Genomic DNA, 21,969 nt, shown 5'->3' with positions numbered 1-21,969 from the left:
CCAAATTCACGTTTCGCCATCCCTATTTCCATGATGAGTGCTAGCTAGCTAGCTGTGTGGACGAGCGCTAGCTTGCTAGCTGACGTCGTTCGCTGAGGAAACAAGCCGGGCGAGAGGCAGCGCTGCGCAGAATTGGCTGTATTATGACAGCGGCACATTTTGTGATTGATGATTTTATTATTTCAAGTAAAAACTACCAAAATTCAGTGGCTGCAGCCGTACAATCGATAAAAACATAGCTAAATACCAGTTAATTGAAAATGTGTCCCATCTACAGTATCTTTCTGTGCAGCTGGCTAGCACTCTGTCTCTTCTGTGCCTAGGCTAATTCTTTGCTGCAGTTTATCCTCCCATCACCAGAGTAACTCATCAACACCAAAAATAACATTGCAATGTAACCCAACGCAGGGCTTACCTTAGAAGTAAGCTATGTTATTAGACTAGTAGTATTCAGTATTAGGCTGTGTGTGTCTGTATCAGGCTGTGTGTGATGTGGTGTGTGTGAGTGTGTGTGTGTGTGTGTGTGTGTGTGGTGGGGGTGCTCTGTGAGTGGCCGTGTCCGAATACCCATACTAACGTACTACATAGTATGCGATTTAACTATGTACTCATTGTTGCATACTATTTAGCACATACCGTTTAGTAAAAAGTATGCAGTATGCCACGGCCACAACGCAGTGGCAGCTCCTTACTGGATGAGTAGGTAGGGCGGGGCCGAGTGCAGGTGGATTTTTCCAAATTCAACAGACATACATCAAGTTAACCAGCCTGATAATAGCTCATTTCGATTTCGATTAATTTCTCTACTCTGAATAGAATAGGAATGGAGTTATAGGCCTATTCAGGCTGGTTACAGTGGCTTGCAAAAGTATTCACCCCCTTGGCGTTTTTCCTATGTTGTTGCATTACAACCTGTAATGCAACAAAATGGATTAAATGGATTTTTAAAAAGTAAAAAAAAAATATTATAATTTTTTTAAAGAATTAAAAAACAAAAAAACTGAAAAGCAGTAAGTGCATATGTATTCACCCCCTTTGCTATAAAGCCGTTAAATAAGATCTGGTGCAACCAATTACCTTCTGAAGTCACATAATTAGTTAAAACCTCTTTGGGCTAGGGGGCAGTATTTTCACGTCCGGATGAAAAGCCTGCCTAAACTGCCTGCTACACAGGCCTAGAAGCTAGGATATGCATAGTATTAGTAGATTTGGATAGAAAACACTCTGAAGTTTCTAAAACTGTTTGAATAATGTCTGAGTATAACAGAACTGATTTGGCAGGCGAAACCCCGAGCACAATCCATCCAGGGAAAATGTATTTTGAGCACAATCTGTTTACCATTACGTTTCTATGGCAGTCCCTTTATAATGGAAATATACTTGCAGTTCCTATGGCTTCCACTAGATGTCAACAGTTTTTAGAAATTGGTTGATGTTTTTTCTTTGAGAAATGAAGAAGTAGCCCTTTCCTTTCTGAGTGTCAAGCCAAGTGTACTTTTTTGCTTGGTGCGCACGACCTGGAACTCGCTCCACTTTCATTTTATCCGCTATTGAACACAGTATATTCCGTCTTAAATTTTATTGATTATTTACGTTTTAAAAAACCTAAAGTTGGATTAGGAAAGTTGTTTGAAATGTTTGGACAAAGTTTACAGGTAACTAATTAGATACTTTGTAGGCATGTTGGGCGAGTTGGAGCCAGTGTTTTTCTGAATGAAACGTGCCAAATAAATGGACATTTTGGGATATATAGAAGCAATTTATCGAACAAAAGGACCATTTGTGATGTTTATGGGACATTTTGGAGTGCCAACAGAAGAAAATCTTCAAAGGTAAGGCATGAATTATATCGTTATTTCTGACTTTTGTGTAGCACCTGCCTGGTTGAAATCTGATTTTCATGTGTTGGTATGCTGGGCACTGTCCTCAGATAATGGTCTGTTTCGCCATAAAGCCTTTTTGAAATCTGACACTGTGGCTGGATTAAAAAGAAGTTAATCTTTAAACCGATGTATCACACTAGTATGTTTTATGAATTCTTATTATGAGTATTTCTGTTTTTGAATTTGGTGCACGAAGGGAACCAATTTCACTGGGTGTTGTCAAATCAATCCCGCTAAAGTGATTGGCGTGCGAAGGGATCCATAAGAAGTTAAATAAAGTCCACCTGTGTGCAATCAAAGTGTCACGTGATCTGTCACATGATCACAGTATAAATACACCTGTTCTGAAAGGCCCCAGAGTCTGCAACACCACTAAGCAAGGGGCACCACCAAGCAAGCGGCACAATGAAGACCAAGGAGCTCTCCAAACAGGTCAGGGACAAAGTTGTGGAGAAGTACAGATCAGGGTTGGGTTATAAAAAAGTATCAGAAACTTTGAATATCCCACGGAGCACCATTAAATCCATTATTAAAAAATTGAAAGAATATGGCACCACAACAAACCTGCCAAGAGAGGGCCACCCACCAAAACTAATGGACCAGGCAAGGAGGGCATTAATCAGAGAGGCAACAAAGATACCTAAGATAACCCTGAAGGAGCTGCAAAGCTCCACAGAGGAGATTGGAGTATCTGTCCATAGGACCACTTTAAGCCGTATACTCCACAAAGCTGAGCTTTACGGAAGAGTGGCCAGAAAAAAAGCCATTGCTTCAATAAAAAAATAAGCAAACATGTTTAGTGTTCACCAAAAGGAATGTGGGAGACTCCCCAAACATATAAAAGAAGGTACTCTGGTCAGATGAGACTAAAATGTAGCTTTTTGGCCATCAAGGAAAACGCTATGTCTGGTGCAAACTCAACACCTCTCATCACCCCAAGAATATCATCCCCACAGTGAAGCATGGTGGTGGCAGCATCATGCTGTGGGGATGTCTTTCATTGGCAGGGACTGGGAAACTGGTCAGAATTGAAGGAATGGTGGATGGCGCTAAATACAGAGAAATTCTTGATGGAAACCTGTTTGTCTTGCAGAGATTTGAGACTGGGACGGAGGTTCACCTTCCAACAGGACAATGACCCTAAGCATACTGCTAAAGAAACTCTCGAGTGGTTTAAGGGGAAACATTTAAATGTCTTGGAATGGCCTCGTCAAAGCCCAGACCTCAATCCAATAGAGAATCTGTGGTATGACTTAAAGATTGCTGTACACCAGCGCAACACATCCAACTTGAGGGAGCTGGAGCAGTTTTGCCTTGTGCCAAGCTTATAGAGACCTACCCCAAGAGACAGCTGTAATTCCTACAAAAGGTGGCTCTAACAAAGTATTGACTTTGGGTGGTGAATAGTTAGGCACGTTCAAGTTTTCCGTTTTTTGTCTTATTTTGTTGTTTGTTTCACAATAAATATATTTTCAATCAAATGATACAACCTGGAATTTGGGGGGTTTGTAAGGCAACAAAATAGGCAAAATGCCAAGGGGGTGAATACTTTCCCAAGCCACTGTACTATTCTGCTAATTATCTAGCTAAGGTGTAGTCAGTTTGCTAGCTAAGACAGAGTAAGGGGATGGAAGACATTGAACACTTTATTAATTTAATTTCAATACAGCACATGGATTCATCATGGATTGGGCACAGGTCTCTGATCGCACTAGTGAATGGTAGCGGACAGTGTCGGCTAGAGATGACCCAGAGGAGCTTCCTGCATGAATTTGTTGTCTTGCTGAGGTCTTTTCTAAATGCTAATTGGGAACAGTTTTTGAGAGTAAATTGAGGGAAATATATTGATCAACCTCATCTTGTCCGAGAAAGAGTCACAAATGAATCGAAACGGCACGCCAAAGTCAGCCTACAGCAAACCCATAACTTAGTTGGAAGTATTGTAAAATTCATGATGTGAAAAATGAATGGTGAACAAAACAATTGGAACCATTTTTGTGTTTGATCACTAGGTTTTGTGGATTTTATGACGTGTCCACTGTTCCAGACTTAAGCCCATCTATCCTCTTTAATAAGGACTGAAGACAGAAACATATAATTTCGTTCCATCTCAATATATAAATTATTGAAACCAAAGTGCTGTAACATGTAAATTAAAACAAATAGCCTATTACACACACCAAAACTTTTCAAATGTTCAAATCAAAAGGCTATTGCACAGAAAAATGTGGACAGACAGGTGCATCACAAATTCAGAACCGCTGGACAGCAACATAAACTAAAACACTAATCACTAGGAATGAGATCAGAATGTCTGCTAAGGCTTGATCCATAAGCTAAATAATGAAATAGGTAGCCTAGCCAACAAATCTTAAACAATCCATATGTTCAAATCAAAATGCCTGATTAACATGACAAACACTTAAATGACAAAAAAGAGATCCAATATATTTTTTTTATCCTTCTGTTTTAAAGTATGTAGCCTACGATGCAACACTCATGATCATTTTAAAGAGAACAAAAACTAGACTGAACCAAAATATAAATGCAACATGCAACAATTTCAAAGATTTTACTGAGTTAGGAAATCAGTCAATTAAAATAAATTCATTAGGCCCTAATCACATGACTGGGAATACAGATATCAATATGTTTGTCACAGATACCTTAAAAAAAATGTAGGGGCGTAGATCAGAAAACCAGTCAATATCTGGTGTGATGACCATTTGCCTCATGCAACGCGACACATCTTTACATAGAGTTAATCAGGCTGTTGCTTGTGGCTTGTGTAATGTTGTCCCACTCCTCTTCAATGGCTCTACGAAGTTGCTGGATATTGGCGGAAACTGGAACACTCTGTCGTGCACGTTGAATTCAGAGCATCTCAAACACGCTCAATGGGTGACATGTCTGGTGAGTATGCAGGCCTTGAAAGAACTGGGACATTTTCAGCTTCCAGGAATTGTGTAGAGATCCTTGCGACATGGGCCCGTGCATTATCATGCTGAAACATGATGTGAAGGTGGCGGATGAATTGCACAGCAACGGGCCTCAGGAATCCCATTGCCACCATGAAGCCATCTGTTCACAATGTTGACATCAGCAACCCCTCACCCACACAATGCTATACACATTGTCTGCCATCTGCCCGGTAAAGTTTAAACCGGGATTCATCCAAGAAGAGCACACTTCTCCAGCGTGCCAGTGGCCATCGAAGGTGAGCATTTGCCCACTGAAGTCGGTTACGATGCTGAACTGCAGTCAGGTCAAGACCCTGGTGAGGACGACGAGCATGCAGATGAGCTTCCCTGATACGGTATCTAACAGTTTGTGCATACATTCTACGGTTGTTTAAACCCAGTTACATCAGATGTCCAGGTGGCTGATCTCAGACAATACCGCAGGTGAAGAAGACGGATGTGGAGGTCCTGGGCTGGCATGGTTACACGTGGTCTGTGGTTGTGAGGCTGGTAAGACGTACAGTCAAATTCTCTAAAACTACATTGGAGGCAACTTAGGGTAGAGACATTACAGTATTTGATGTCTAGCTTGAAAAATTTTACACCATTTTAACCTCTATGGGACCGGCGGGACGAATTCGTCCCACCTACGTAACAGCCACTGGCAGCCTGTGGCGCGATTTTCAAAACGTTAAAAATCCTATTACTTCAATTTCTCAAACATATGACTATTTTACAGCTATTTAAAGACAAGACTCTCGTTAATCTAAACACACTGTCCGATTTCAAAAAGGCTTTACAACGAAAGCAAAACATTAGATTATGTCAGCAGAGTACCAAGCCAGAAATAATCAGACACCCATTTTTCAAGCCAGCATATAATGTCACCAAAACCCAGAAGACAGCTAAATGCAGCACTCACCTTTGATGATCTTCATCAGATGACAACCCTAGGACATTATGTTATACAATACATGCATGTTTTGTTCAATCAAGTTCATATTTATATCAAAAACCAGCTTTTTACATTAGCATGTGACGTTCAGAACTAGCATACCCCCCGCAAACTTCCGGGGAATTCGCTAACATTTTACTAAATTACTCACGATAAACGTTCACAAAAAGCATAACAATTATTTTAAGAATTATAGATACAGACCTCCTCTATCCACTCGACATGTCCGATTTTAAAATAGCTTTTTGGTGAAAGCACATTTTGCAATATTCTAAGTACATAGCCCAGGCATCACGGGCTCGCTATTTAGACACCCGGCAAGTTTAGCACTCACCATAATCATATTTACTATTATAAAAGTTTGATTACCTTTTGTTGTCTTCGTCAGAATGCACACCCAGGACTGCTACTTCAATAACAAATGTTGGTTTGGTCCAAAATAATCCATCGTTATATCCGAATAGCGGCGTTTTGTTCGTGCGTTCCAGACACTATCCGAAATAGTAAAGAAGTGTCGCGCGCATGGCGCAATTCGTGACAATAAAATTCTAAATATTCCATTACCGTACTTCGAAGCATGTCAACCGCTGTTTAAAATCAATTTTTACGACATTTTTCTCGTAGAAAAGCGATAATATTCCGACAGGGAATCTCCTTTTCGGCAAACAGAGGAAAAGAATCCCAAAGGCGGGGGCGGTCGGGTCATGCGCCTAAGCCCAGTGTCCCTTGATCGGCCACTTGAGAAAGGCGATAATGTGTTTCAGCCTGGGGCTGGAATGACGACATTCTGTTTTTTCCCGGGCTCTGAGCGCCTATGGACGACGTGGGAAGTGTCACGTTAGAGCAGAGATCCTTAGTAAATGATAGAGATGGAAAAGAAGTTCAAGAAATGGTCAGACAGGCCACTTCCTGTAAAGGAATCTCTCAGGTTTTGACCTGCCATTTGAGTTCTGTTATACTCACAGACACCATTCAAACAGTTTTAGAAAATTTAGGGTGTTTTCTATCCATATGTAATAAGTATATGCATATTCTAGTTACTGGGTAGGAGTGGTAACCAGATTAAATCGGGTATGTTTTTTATCCAGCCGTGTCAATACTGCCCCCTAGCCCTAACAGGTTAAGTAATGAATACAGTATATGTAAATCCAGCAAACCAGGCAACTGAAAGCAACTTTCTAAACAATGTTTTAGTTTGCTTCTAGCATTATAGCTAGCAAGCTAAAGTTAAGTTAGCTGGCTAGCCAGTTAAAAAAAGTTTTTATTTAACCTTTATTTAACTAGGCAAGTAATGACCATATCATATAGCTGACAACGTCTTAACTTTATAAAAAAAAAACATTTGTACAGGAAAATAAACTCAAAGCAATATCTTTAGTTACACGTTAATGGTGAGCTAATTACAGAAAATAGCTTACGGTTGTGATGGTGATGAAGTAAAAGGCATGGGGTCTTTCATTTAGACATGTAGCTAGCTAGCTAGCTAAACAATGAACCATAATCCCAATTCATAATGTTACTACGCTGCATGAATCTACAGGTAGCTAAAGCTAACCAACTAGGTTCAATGTTAGCTAGCTAGCTAACATTAGGCTATGACTAGCAATGGCTCTGTGATACAAATAATACACAGATCATACACATAACGTTAGCTATCGAGCCAGCCAGCTAGCCAGCTAACGTTAGCTGGCTAATTATCAGTATGCTTTAACTTGCAATGAAAACGACTTCGTGACAAAATTAGAAATGTATAATATCTGAAAATGTAGCTAGCTAGAATCTTTTACTCCTATACATGGATGAATACTTCTCACTCTCTGTCATGGATGCCATAGTTGTCCTTAGTTTGAAGATGTAATCCGGAGACAAGTGCTTTAATTCTTAGGGATAGCCCCCTTTTTTTCAATTTTCACCTAAAATGACATACCCACATCTAACTACCTGCAGCTCAGGCCCTGAAGCAAGGATATGCCTATTCTTGGTACCATTTGAAAGGAAACACTTTGAAGTTTGTGGAAATGTGAATGTAGCAAAATATAACACAATAGATCTGGTAGAGGAAAATACAAAGAAAAAAACAACCTTTTTTTCTACCACCATCTTTGAAATGCAACAGAAAGGTCCCAAATCGAGCCATCACTCTGGTTGTAATTCCGATGGTGTCCACAAGATGGCAGCAGTGTATGTGCAAAGTTTCAGACGGATAACTTGAGCTATGACCAAACTACATGACATTTAGCGTGAAGTCACCCAGGTACATTTGGGCAAATCGTGAAGGAGACATTTACATTACATTTTTCTGCAAGAATATTGTCAAATCTGTATACTTTGATTTAGCTTTTCCAGTATTAGTAGCCATATTATAAGTTCAACATTTGCAAAACACCCCGTTTTCAGAACTTCATAACTCTCCATATTCTTATAATTGGTTGTCCAAAACAAAAAGGCTTGATGTCGCACAATGTTAGCAGCAATATTTATACTCCCGCAAAGCCCAGCTCATTGGCTATCTAGCTAGCTTTGTTTGACTCCGATTCGTGCTTATTTGACAAAGTTAGTCAATCAAGTGAAGACCGCTCGAGTCATCGGCGTGCCATAAAGGCGTCGCTCTCTGAGGAAATTTGGTGTCCTTTAATAAGATATACTACACTCCTAATGATATAGTGAAGTCTGGTTACGTTCTAGGATCTCTGAGGAATAAATACTAATGTGATTTGACTGGTTGAAACAACGTTTAGGGTTAGATCTTCACAGATTCCTTTCTTTGCAAATTGAACGAGTGGAAATAAAAATCGATCGTGCATGCTATATGGACCTTTTTAGGATATGAAAAAGGATTTTATCTCACAAAACGACACTTCATGTTATCTCTGGGACCCTTTGGATGATAAATCAGAGCAAGATTTCAGAATGTAAGTACACATTTCACCTTCAGAGGTGAATTTATCAAACCTATCACGGTAAAAAAAAGTGTTTTGTTGTTAGGAGCTCTCCTCAAACAATAGAATAGCATTTTTTCACAGTAATAAAAAAAAGATATATGCTTACGTTCAAATGCCTCTCCTGTGAAGTAGTGATGCGAGATGTACGCCTAGTTCCTGAAACAAGTCACATTTGTAAGGTAGAAGATAAAAAACGCTACGAAGAGCATATGTCTCCTCCTGAGTTTTGGGAATATGGGATAGAGTTGAATGGTAAAAAAGGGGTGAATGCAGTATCAGCATCTCTAGTGCCATATAAATGTACAAAGTCTAACCATGTTTATGGCCTAAACAGATGTTTTGCTTTTATGAGCTGTCGACCATGTTAGTGGTGTTTTCATCAGTATTTAGTGCCTGATGAAAGCCTCAGCGTGGCACATTTCAATCTATATGCACTACTTTGATGTTAGGACATTAAACCAGTGATCTTTCTTTGTCTGTCTCACTGCCCTCATTGATTATGTGTAAATCTATGGGTCATCTGCTTCTATGGGCATATTTTCAGACTGAAAGCAACCAGTTATTTCGTATCAGCGTGTCTGCATGCAACTCTGCAGGCAAAATGAAAGTAAAGCTACTCTCTGATGTGAATCTCGAGCGCTGTGATCTCATTCAGTTTAATTAAATAATGACGTTCAAAGTGCCCACTCATCACCCTGGTAACACTACTTTCAACCTTAAAGCTCCTGCCACAGAATGTACAACAGCACTACCATTCCACCTGCCACTGACACACTCTCTCTCTTCATACAAGACAACTCACTGGCCACAAACTTATTGTATTTTACCTTTATTTAACTAGGCTAGTCAGTTAAGAACAAATTCTTACTTTCAATAACGGCCTAGGAACAGTGGGTTAACTGCCTTGTTCAGGGGCAAAACAACAGATTTTTACATTGTCAGCTCAGGGATTCGATCTTGCATCCTTTCGGTTACTAGTCCAACGCTCTAAGCACTAGGCTACCTGCTGCCATTCAACACTGGTTGAATCAACGTTGTTTTCACGTCATTTCAATTAAATGATGTGGAACCAACATGGAATAGACATTGAATTGACGTCTGTGCCCAGTGGGAAGGGATGCTTTAACATGCCAAAATAACGGAACTCTCCACAGCCACCGTTCAGCTTCCCCAACAGGTGCCTGCACAGAGGACAATGATGGAATGTCTGAATGTCCGAATGTCGTCATGGTCTCTCAGGGGTATTGCAGGGCCAGATGTTGTCGGTGTAGACTCATTGAATGAGCCTTAGTCTCATTGTCGGAGCCCATCTCAGTCTGGCCTGTCAGGGCTGCAGAGACGGACTCGCACAACGGTAGCAACGGTGGGATTTGGCAGGGGATGGGTGATGAGGTGAAGCAGACTGACGGCTTCCATCACTGCTTTGCCAGTTGGAGGCGATGCGTAAACTATTTGCCAAAGAATGTCTAGACGGACTGGTCTCCAGAGCACCCTGGCCATCGATCAATCATTCAATTACTTTTAAAGGGTCAGGTCTGGACAGCAGGCTCAATTTTCTTACCTGTCACCTGAAGGACAGATCAAATTAAACCACTAGTTGGCCAGAAAGTGCTATATAAGGTATGCCCGAAAAGTATTTTGTCTTTAGAAGCACTTTATGGAAATGAATAACAACTATCAATCTATTAAAGGGATGTGACATTAGATGAGTTCATATGAATAGCGATATGAACAGAGAATGACAAGAATGGAACATTTCTACATTTCAGGCAGATGGCAACATAACACTAGGCCACGGGAACTGACGAGCCAGTTGGCATGCCTGGCAGACAGGGCAAAAAATTGTCCTGCCAAGATGAGTGTGACTCTTCTCCACACTCAAGTAAGCAGAGGCAGGCAGAGTCAGTAGGTTTTCTCTCAAAAATGTAATATCTTTATACTACTAATATCTAGCTACTCTGCAAGCCTTGTTTTGTATAGTGTAGCAGACCGGTCCCAGACATGGAGAAACTGTTCCTGTCAAAGTTCCCTCTGTGTTTTTTCCTAGTGGTTTAAGCATCACAACCATCATTAAACATCTCTCCATACCATACATCTTTCAAAATCTCAGATGTTGTCCACCATATTTGACTGAGGGAAAATCCAGGGCTCCAACCGGGCAGGCTAACTATGATAAAAATTACTGAGAAAACTTTGACTGGATAAAATAACAATTTCTCCATGTCTGGGATCTGTTGGCAGGGGTTTTACATTGTGTCCTACAGATCCACACATGCCAACATTTCCAACCATTGTCCATGTTCGTGTAATGTGTTGAAAAACTCAAGTCACTAGAAACAGATAACCCTTTATTTTTTTAAAGAAACATTTGTCTTATCAACATTTATTTTCTACATGCTTAAGCAGTAGTTAGTCCATCCGTCCAATTGATGGCGATGTTGCATTGTGGTAGTGGGGGAAACAACAAGTTCTGGCCAAGCGCGCATGCCATTCTTCAGAATAAAGATAGCGTCAGAACTGTGAAGATAAGTTTTCTGTCCATTTCTATTCATCACTACAGGCAACCTTCAGATTCAGGCTGGTAACATTTGAGGGCTCGTCTGGAATCGTGACGCCATCTGACAGGTTGCTGATCCTACAACACAGAGATACTGACGCCAGAGCTGCAGAGAGGACTTTGAGAGTCATCAGAGAGCAGAGTACGACATCAGGCATCCAGTCAAGATGGCAACACGCCCCGCAAGATCATCTGCAACATCCAGAAACAGTTAACATCACTGAATGGAAGCCAGCTGCACACTAGCAGTGGCACTAGACAGAGAGAGCGAGAGAGACATTCCAGAGGCATCTGAGCCCAACAAACCAGAACTCTTCGACTACATCACTGACTATATTAAGGGTGAGAAGCTGCTGAAGTTGGAGGATGAGGGCCTGTCCTGCCTGCTTCACCTGCATGATCACCTTGAGGAACTGTTATTAACCAAAGACAATGAGACTACACCAACTGAGAACAACAACACGACACTAACCAAAGACATTGTGAGCAATTGTACAGAGCCTTCAGTACCCCTTGTTGCAGAACAGGTATCTAGGTTGGTGAGGGTTACTGATGTAGCAGCACTGCTGCGCCGTAGACACTTTAAGATACATGCTAGTCAAATCTCTGATTCTGGGTCTGATTTAACTCACAGCAGTTTAAAACCTGTTTGGGATAGGGGGCAGTATTTTCACAGCCGGATAAAAAAACGTACCCGATTTAAACTGGTTACTACTCTTGCCCAGAAACGAGGATATGCATATTATTAGTAGATTTGGATAGAAAACACTCTACAGTTTCTAAAACTGTTTGAATGGTGTCTGTGAGTATAACATAACTCATATGGCAGGCAAAACCCTGAGAAGATTCCAAGCAGGAAGTGCCCTGTCTGACAATTTGTAGTCCTTCTGTTGCATCTCTATCGAAATTACAGCATCTGTGCTGTTACGTGACAAGGCTTCCATTGGCTCTCTAAAGCGTTCAGAAAGCGGAATGACGTGTCTCCTGTCTCTGGGCAGAGTACAGCATCAGAGTTTGAAAGTGGCCTGCCTGGGGACAGTGAGACTGAGATACGTGGTCACGAGACTTCTCCATTTTTTTCTTTCACTCTTTCAATGAATACAACATTGTCCGGTTGGAATATTATCGCTATTTTACGAGACAAATCTCATAAAAATTGATTTTAAACAGCGTTTGACATGCTTCGAAGTACGGTAATGGAATATTTTGAATTTTCTTGTCACGAAATGCGCTTGCGCGTTACCCTTCGGATAGTGACCTGAACGCACGAACAAAACGGAGGTATTTGGATATAACTATGGATTATTTGGAACCAAAACAACATTTGTTGTTGAAGTAGAAGTCCTGGGAGTGCATTCTGACGAAGAACAGCAAAGGTAATCCAATTTTTCTAATAGTAATTCTGAGTTTAGGTTGCCCCAAACTTGGTGGGTGTCAAAATAGCTAGCCTGTGATGGCCGAGCTATGCACTCAGAATATTGCAAAATGTGCTTTCACCGAAAAGCTATTTTAAAATCTGACATAGCGTTTGCATAAAGGAGTTCTGTATCTATAATTCTTAAAATAATTGTTATGTTTTTTGTCAACGTTTATCATGAGTAATTTAGTAAATTCACCGGAAGTTTTCGGTGGGTATGCTAGTTCTGAACATCACATGCTAACGTAAAAAGCTGGTTTTTGATATAAATATGAACTTGATTGAACAAAACATGCATGTATTGTATAACATAATGTCCTAGGAGTGTCATCTGATGAAGATCATCAAAGGTTAGTGCTGCATTTAGGTGTGGTTTTGGTTTTTGTGACATATATGCTTGCTTTGAAAATGGCTGTGTGATTATTTTTGGCAGGGTACTCTCCTGACATAATCTGTTTTGCTTTCACTGTAAAGCCTTTTTGAAATTGGACAATGTGGTTAGATTAACAAGAGTCTTATCTTTAAAATGGTGTAAAATAGTTGATTGTTTGAGAAAATTGAATTGTGGTATTTTAGTTGGTTTTGTATTTCGCGCCGTGCGATGCCATTGGCCATTGGCTAGGGGTTCTGCAGGCGGAACGGGGTTCCACTCGCGGAACGTCTGTCCTCAACAGGTTAAATAGCAGAGGTGAAATGCAGAATAAGAGCCTGGCCAGAAGGAGGAGCAATGATGTTCGAGCCCGACATTGAGAACCACTGCCTAGACGGGTGGGAGCTGTTTCCCTGCCTCGTGTATGTGCCCTGTGGAACCTCCAAGATGGTAAAGATTTCACTCCACACAACAGTGTGGGGCTGAGTAGAGCAAATAGCTGATCTCAGACTGGTAATCAATATACCTGGCAGTCAGAAGAAGCCCGTGAGTAAGTCCAGTGATGCATTCCTTCTACACCACTCAGCTCCATCCTGAACAACATGAAAATAAAATAATATACCAGCTGGGTCCAGAGAAAAACAGCACCCCCCTTTTGAACATCTACAGGAAGAGGAGCAGGAAATGGTCAGAAGAATGATGTATGAGGAATCTGATGTTCACACAGGAAGATGGCGACATTGGCTGTATTCCAAATCTGAAGCTAAAACTCAACTTGAAGGATGGCATGCCTGTCCAGAAAAGAAACAACTCCATTCTGAAACCCGTATACAAAGAGGTGAAAGAATATGGCCAAAACCTGCTGGATCAAGAAATCCACATCACCATACTAATCCATAGCAGATAAGAATGGGGATGGCTGCCGTTTTACGTGCTCCAAACAAACTGTGGTATTTTGTTGTTTTTTTTGCATTGTTTAACTTATTTTTAAAGTTATTTTGTACATAATGTTTCTTCTACTGTCTCTTATGACCAAAAATAACTTCTGGACATCAGAACCTCGAACTGGAGAAAGACTCACAGGAACGGGCCCAAATCCCCATCATTTGCGTGAAGAAAAGACAAAGAAAATGGGGGCGGAGGTCCGGCTGCCTTCTGAGAATTCGTAGGCAAATGAGTAAATCTCCTCTACTGTTTGTCCTATTAACCAACGTGCAATCATTGGATAACAAAATGGATGAGCTCCGATCAAGGATATCCTACCTTAAAAACTGTAACATCTTATGTATCACCAAGTCGTGGCTGAACAATGACATAGATAACATATAGCTGGCGGAGTTTCCGGTGCATCAGCAAAATAGAACAGCTGCCTCCGGTAAGACAAGGAGTGGCGGTCTTTGTCTATTTGTAAATAACAGCTGGTGCACAAAGTCTAATATAAAGGAAGTCTTGAGGTTTTGCTCGCCTGACGTAGAGCATCTCACGATAAGCTGTAGACTAAACTATCTACCAAGATAGTTTTCATCTATATATTTCATAGCTGTCTATTTACCACCACAAACCGATACTGGCACTAAGACAGCACTCAACGAGCTGTGTTGGGCCATAAGCAAACGTGAAAATGCTCATCCAGTTTCAGCGCTTCTAGTGGCCGGGGACTTTAATGCAGGGAAACTTAAATCCGTTTTACCTAATTTCTACCAGCATGTCATATGTGCAATCAGAGGAAAAAAAACTCTAGACTACCTTTACTCCGCACAGAGACACATACAAAGTTCTCCCTCGCCCTGCATTTGGCAAATCTGACTATAACTCTATCCTCCTGATTCCTGGTTACAAGCAAAAACTAAAGCAGGAGGTACCAGTGACTCATTCAATAAGGAAGTGGTCAGAGGACACAGATGCTAAGCTACAGGACTGTTTTGCTAGCACAGACTGGAATACATTTTGGAATTCTTTTGATGGCATTGAGAAGTACACCACATCAGTCACTGGCTTCATCATTAAGTGCATTGATCACGTTGACCCCACAGTGACCGTACGTACATACCCCAACCAGAAGCCATGGATAACAGGCAAGATCCGCACTGAGCTAAAGGGTAGAGTTGCCATAACAGGTGGTGATGCAAGCAGTCAGAATGCTCTTGATGGTGTAGCTGTAGAACTTTTTGCTGCCATCTAGAACCTCTATACCAGGTGGTGTCAGAGGACGGCCCAAAAAAAGGACTCCAGCAACCCTAGTCATAGACTGTTCTCTCTGCTACTGCACGGCAAGCAGTACTGGAGCGCCAAGTCTAGGTCAAAAAAGCTTCTTAACAGCTTCTACCCCCATGCCATAAGACTCTTGAACAGTCAATCAAATGGCTACCCAGACTATTTGCATTGTCCCCAACCCACCCCCAATTTTTACACTGCTGCTACTCTCTGTTTATTATCAATGCATAGTCACTTTACCTCTACCTACATGTACATATTACCTCAATTACCTTGGCTAACCGGTGCCCCCGCACATTGACTCTGTACCGGAACCCCCTGTATACAGTCTCGCTACTGTTATTTTATTGTTGCTCCTTAATTATTTGTTATATTGCTATATATCTATATATATATATATATATATATATATATATATATATATGATAGATATTTATTAACTCAAGTCTGCAATCTGTGACAAGTTTAGACTATGTGATGCACCAACCTTTACCATATACACAGACAACAACCCATTGACCTCCGTTCTGAGCACAGCAAGACAATGCAGTAGGTCACCGCTGGGTCGGGGAGTTGGCTGACTTCCACTTCCAATCTGAATGCAGATGCTGACACAAGGTCACGTTGTCCTGTCAATCTCCACAGCCACGTGGGGGAATATGCATTAGCTATGCAAACAGACAATGTCTTAGCTGTATAGGCAAGGAAGCAAAGTAGTGAAAAATGAGGTTGTTCCATGAGTGGCTGTGCTGCAATTCTACAGGCGGGGGTGTGTCACCTGGAGGTGTGCCAGCCATCACACTGGAGCACATCAAAGTGGCACAGCACACTGCATTGAGGGCTGTTGTAGTGAACATAAACTCAGCAAAAAAAGAAACATCCCTTTTTCAGGACCCTGTCTTTGCATGATTTCCTGCAAGACAGGAATGTCAGTGTTCTGCCATGGCCAGCGAAGAGCCCGGATCTCAATCCCATTGAGCACGTCTGGGACCTGTTGGATCAGAGGGTGAGGTCTAGGGCCATTCTCCCCAGAAATGTCCGGGAACTTGCAGGTGCCTTGGTGGAAGAGTGGGGTAACATCTCACAGCAAGAACTGGCAAATCTGGTGCAGTCCATGAGGAGGAGATGCACTGCAGTTCTTATTGCAGCTGGTGGCCACACCAGATACTTGACTGTTACTTTTGATTTTGACCCCCCCGTTGTTCAGGGACACATTATTCAATTTCTGTTAGTCACATGTCTGTGGAACTTGTTTAGTTTATGTCTCAGTTGTTGAATCTTGTTATGTTCATACAAATATTTACACATGTTAAGTTTGCTGAAAATCAACGCACTTGACAGTGAGGACGTTTCTTTTTTTGCTGAGTTTATTACCGCCACACCGGCAGTCATGAGTCATGACCTCAGTCAAATTTCACTTGACCGTTGAGTCACAGTATTCTCCCCTTATGCACTCTGGACATGCATTGGTAGTACAACAAATCGCTAGCGACTGGCTAATGGCCTGGTAATCAGAGCTCTATTGTCCCTGTAACCACTCTGACATCAATGCAAATGCAATTGAAAATCACACTTATCATCAAAACAGTATTATGCTTTTAAAACTCACCGCGAGGCAAACATTTTTTTTTTACCGCACTGTGATTAGCAATTTGAAGAAAGAAATTCAACAACAGGTTGAAACCCTGTTCATTGTGGATGTTGTTTAAAAGCCAATCACAATGAAATGGGCAGCACTTTCTAAGGTGATGATTTATTCAAAGCATTTAAGATATTGGATGTAGAACACTTATACACATATTAGAGCTTATGCGTACGCATAGGCCTACACAGTGCACTCAGAAAGTATTCAGACCCCTTCCTTTTTTCCACGTTGTTACACTACAGCCTTTATTATAAAAATGATAGAATCATTATTTTCTTCATCAATCTACACACAATACCCCATAATGACAAAGCGATAACAGGTTTTGGGAATTTTTTGCAAATGTATTAAAAATAAAAAACAGAAATACCTTATTTACATAAGCTTTCAGACCCTTTGTTATTAGACTCAAAATTGAGCTCAGGTGCATCCTGTTTCCATTGATCATCCTTGAGATGTTTCTACAACTTGATTGGATTCCCACCTGTGGTAAATTCAATTGATTGGACATGATTTGGAAAGGCACACACCTGTCTATATAAGGTCCCACAGTTGACAGTGCATTTCAGAGCAAAAACCAAGCAATGAGGTCGAAAGAATTGTCCTTAGAGCTCCGAGACAGGATTGTGTCGATGCACACATCTGGGGAGGGTACCAAAAAACTTCTGCAGCATTGAAGGTCCCCAAGTACTGAGTAAAGGGACTGAATACTTATGTAAATGTATTATTTTTAAAAACCAGTTTTTGCTTGGTTATTTTGGGGTATTGTGTGTAGATAAATTAGATTTAAAAAATGTAATCTATTTTAGAATAAGGCTGTAACATAACAAAATGTGTAAAAAGTCCAGGGATCTGATCACTTTCCGAAAACTTGAATTAAAACACTGATTGTGCAGTTATACAATACAGAGCCTAATAGCCTGGCAGAAAAACAGATTCAAGATTTGTTATGTAATTGGTCTAGCCTATACTCCAAAATGAAAACAATTCTAGTAATAGCCTTTGAGTGCGGACTGTATTATCATGCATACTGGATGGACTGGTTACCTTATCCTACACTCCAAATGCTTGTTCCTTGAGTCTGGGAGAGGAAATATACTGTAGGCCTTGAAGATGCTGTTGGTTCATTTATTGTGCAGAGTGGCTTACAGAGTTAGCCTACAATTATAGTGAATTTGTATTTTGTGTAGCCTAGTAATAGGGCTTTTTTTTACCCATAATTAATATGCTGTCACATTACTTTTAGCTACATAATGTATCACCACGTGCGTTTCCATCTCTACCTCTCTCTCCTTTATTCCGTTCTCAAGCACGCAGAGATGGGGGCTGTCAACAGATGAATTAAATGTGTCAGGTCTCGAACCACCCAGTTTATAATATAAAATAATGGCAAAGTACTTACAATCTTTTCTTGTCTGCTAAATGACCTAGCCTACAGCCTATGGCATGGCACATAGCCAGATAGCATACAGTAGGCATACTCATATTCGGTTCTTCTGAAATACTTTTTATTCATATGTTTTTTGAGACCTACCTAAAATATATAATAGATTTATTGCGGTGGTGTATATTAAATGCATTTATCAATGTAGATATTCAAAAGGCACGCATCAGCGGCTTGTATGTGTGAAGGCCTGGAGATGCTAAACATGTTTATGTTAAATAATGGTCAATTACCATGACACAATCAGCCATTTTCATGAGAATAACTGGCTAACAAAATGTCATGAATGCCATAGCCCTAGCTAGCTGCTATCAGAAAAAGCATCTAGTTGAAAAACAAAGGATGGAATCCATATGAGAAAGAGAAAAAGCAGAACAAGTTGGTGATGGACAAAGGAATCCTGTAGTGGTGCTACCCAGCAAGCTGAAACCAGTGTCGCTGAAGAACTTACATGACGGCATGGGACACTTTGGAGCAGACAAAGTGGCGCATCTAGTCAGGGAAAGATTCTACTGGCCGTTCATGCAGATTGAAGTAGAGGACTATGATCAGACAGTCAACCACGGATACTTCAACCAGAAGGTAAATATCATTAGGCCTGGGCAGCAGGTAGACAGGAGATGGGATATTGCCTTGTCTCTGAGGAGTTTTCCTGGTTGGAATTCACTGATGCTGAACAATCTGGACAGCTTGAGCTAACTCTGAACAAATCTAGTTCTCAGCCTGCGCCCCTTTCCTTGGATCCCAAGACAACGTTTGCAGTCTGGAACAAAGAGTACAAAAATCTGGGAGCAAGAATATTGGATGTTGGCCAATACTGATGTAGTAAACATCTATGAAGAGTAAACACATTCATTATTGAACATTGGAAAGCGTATAACAAAGAAATGCATAAGTTCTGCAAACATTGTTTTCATAGTTTATTCAAGACTTATTTTGTCTGTTCACTTAGCTCTTTCCCTCATGCCCTCGTCTCAATCCGTGCACCACAGGCTGCACACCACACGTTCTTGCCTTTCAGTTAGCTTATCAGTAGACCTCCCTGCCATAGATGTCTTCCCCTCTGTTGTAGATTTTTTTGTCTACCTTTCCCCGGTTGCGATTTGGGAATTGGCTGACAACGTCTCCTGTGAACACGGTGTAAATGCCAATTAGATAACCTTACATCTTTACATCCAAAAGCTCACCTGCTAAACATTGCCACATTGGGTCGGGTTTGTTCCATGTCATTTATAGCAGATGTGGGGGTTAGCAGTGTATCGCACACCATTACCAGGTCTTGTGCTTCCCCCAGCGAAACCTGCTCCACACTCGGAAGGCACTGAAGCCTGCAGCTAATAACACTTATCTAAGTAGGAGAAGGTCAACTTCCGTTTTACGAGCTGGGGAAAATATATTGGGTTTAAGTGCCACAAAGCACTGCGGTGACAAGCTCTTCGGGATATGATCAACCACAAATATGATTGGAGTGCAGTGGACCAGTGACGGCTATGCCTTTGGGATGGCTTTCATTATGCCAGGAGCTGCCTGCTAAATCAATAGACCCTGACGCTATCTCTGTCTGCACAACAAACAAGCTCACTTTCATGTACCTTGCTTGTCTGGAGGCGCCAGCCAATCTGTCCCACCCAACTCTGAAAACAGTCTCTGAATTGAAATTTCATCAAAATATCCTGGTATCTTAATAGAGCGTCTGCACTCTACAGGAACTGTGTGCGTGGGTGCACTCTCGCAGGATCCAAACGACTATGACATTTTTCAGAGCTGTTAAATTCCCCAATTTTCAGAGTGACATAGCATGAGTGATGAGTGAGTGACCAGGTTAGGAATCCTTTACCTCCCTCTCTTTGAACGATATCTGCTTCCAGTGCCCAGACAGAAGCTGACAGACTTCCCAAAAATATGCCCTGCCTCTGTGGAGGCATCCAGCCCAGTCTAGATTCATCAATCGTCAGAGTGAGTTTGTGCATAATTTTTATAACACGGCCTCTTCATGGCTGATTGACGATGGTGGGGCCTTCAGGCAAAACAGAGGACAGTGTGGCGGCAGGGCTGTTCTTTATTACCACGGCTGCAGGCAATTAGGAATATTTGTCTTATTTATTTGCTTATTTTTCCTATGCTTCTGACAAAACCATAAAAAAGAGGATACTGCACAGGAAGAGCCACATGGTCATCGCTCAGGCAGGTGTGAGCCCCACCGGTGATCTATTAAATTCCAAATATACTCAACATAAAGCAGTTTTATTACATGTTACATCACAGCCAATGGGCCTTATCTCACAGGGAAGGCGATTTCATCTGAATAGTTTAATGGCTCGGGGAGGTCCTTATTGAAATTGACAGAACATGGATCAAACAACAACCACTAGTGAGCTGCATGGCGGCCACTTAGTACTTCTCTAACCTGGGAGGGAAAAGCTCCGGTGTAGTGAATCTGTCCTATTGCGTATAGTCATAAACACTCAGAACATAGAAGTTCTTCATAGAACACTATTTTCTTAAATGGAATTAGTAATGGGACTATGTTACGCAAAGTTTGTGGTCATATGTGTAACGGGCGTCGTATAGAGGAACCAAGGCGCAGCGTGTTGAGTGCTCATAATTATATTTAATGAAAACGAAACGACAGCCAACAGTTCTGTCAGGTTACATACACGAAACAGAAAACAACTACCCACACAAACCAGGTGGGAAAAGGCTGCCTAAGTATGGCTCCCAATCAGAGACAACGATAGACAGCTGCCTCTGATTGGAAACCATACCCGGCCAAAACATAGAAACACAACACATAGAATGCCCACCCCATATCACACCCTGACCTAACTAAACAGAGAAAAACGTCTCTCTTAGGTCAGGGCATGACAATATGCATATCCTTAACACTAGAATTACTAAAGCAGTCATTTGGACTGCTCATGAATTTAAAAATGTATTACTTTGCCATTTTTTAAGTCATGTTTAAGTCAGTCCATCCTTGACTTTTCCCAAATACTATAGGTCTATACTGTATAACAACACACTGTATTTGTTAGAATCTTAATATGACAAACATATCTGTAGTTATAACCAGTTTCAGGAGGGCATGTGATTTCTTTTTTTATGGTTTTCCCCCGTTGCCCCTCAAACAGTAATGTCTGCTACCCTCCTTCTCCCAGCAGTTGAAGGTGCCATGCCCAGTTTATAATCACCCCGATAATTGCCTCAAAACTGAACCTAAACCGAAACTAATTTCACACATTATATCAACAGACAAAGTAAATCTTAAAGTATAATGGTGAGAAAGGGGGAGCTGATGAGCAAGGGGAAGCAAACAATGCATAATAATGTAATCACCAATTGTGAATAAAGAACAGAGCAGGCCATTCTATTGTATTGATCTATTCTAATTTCAAAATGGTATTACCCTGTAACTGTCCACCGAATCCAAACAGTCTTATCAATCTACTCTGGCCTACTTGGAGTAAACAGTGAAAGCCTGAATCATTTACAATGGCAATAAGACCAGGGGTTAAAGCAAAAAAAAATCCCATGACTGAAACTTAAAGGTACACTACGCAGAAATCGCTTTGCCATTTCCTG

Source organism: Salmo salar, chromosome ssa10 (genome assembly GCF_905237065.1).
Source record: "Salmo salar chromosome ssa10, Ssal_v3.1, whole genome shotgun sequence".
Taxonomy (NCBI): domain Eukaryota; kingdom Metazoa; phylum Chordata; class Actinopteri; order Salmoniformes; family Salmonidae; genus Salmo; species Salmo salar.
Note: the sequence above shows the minus strand (reverse complement) of the source record.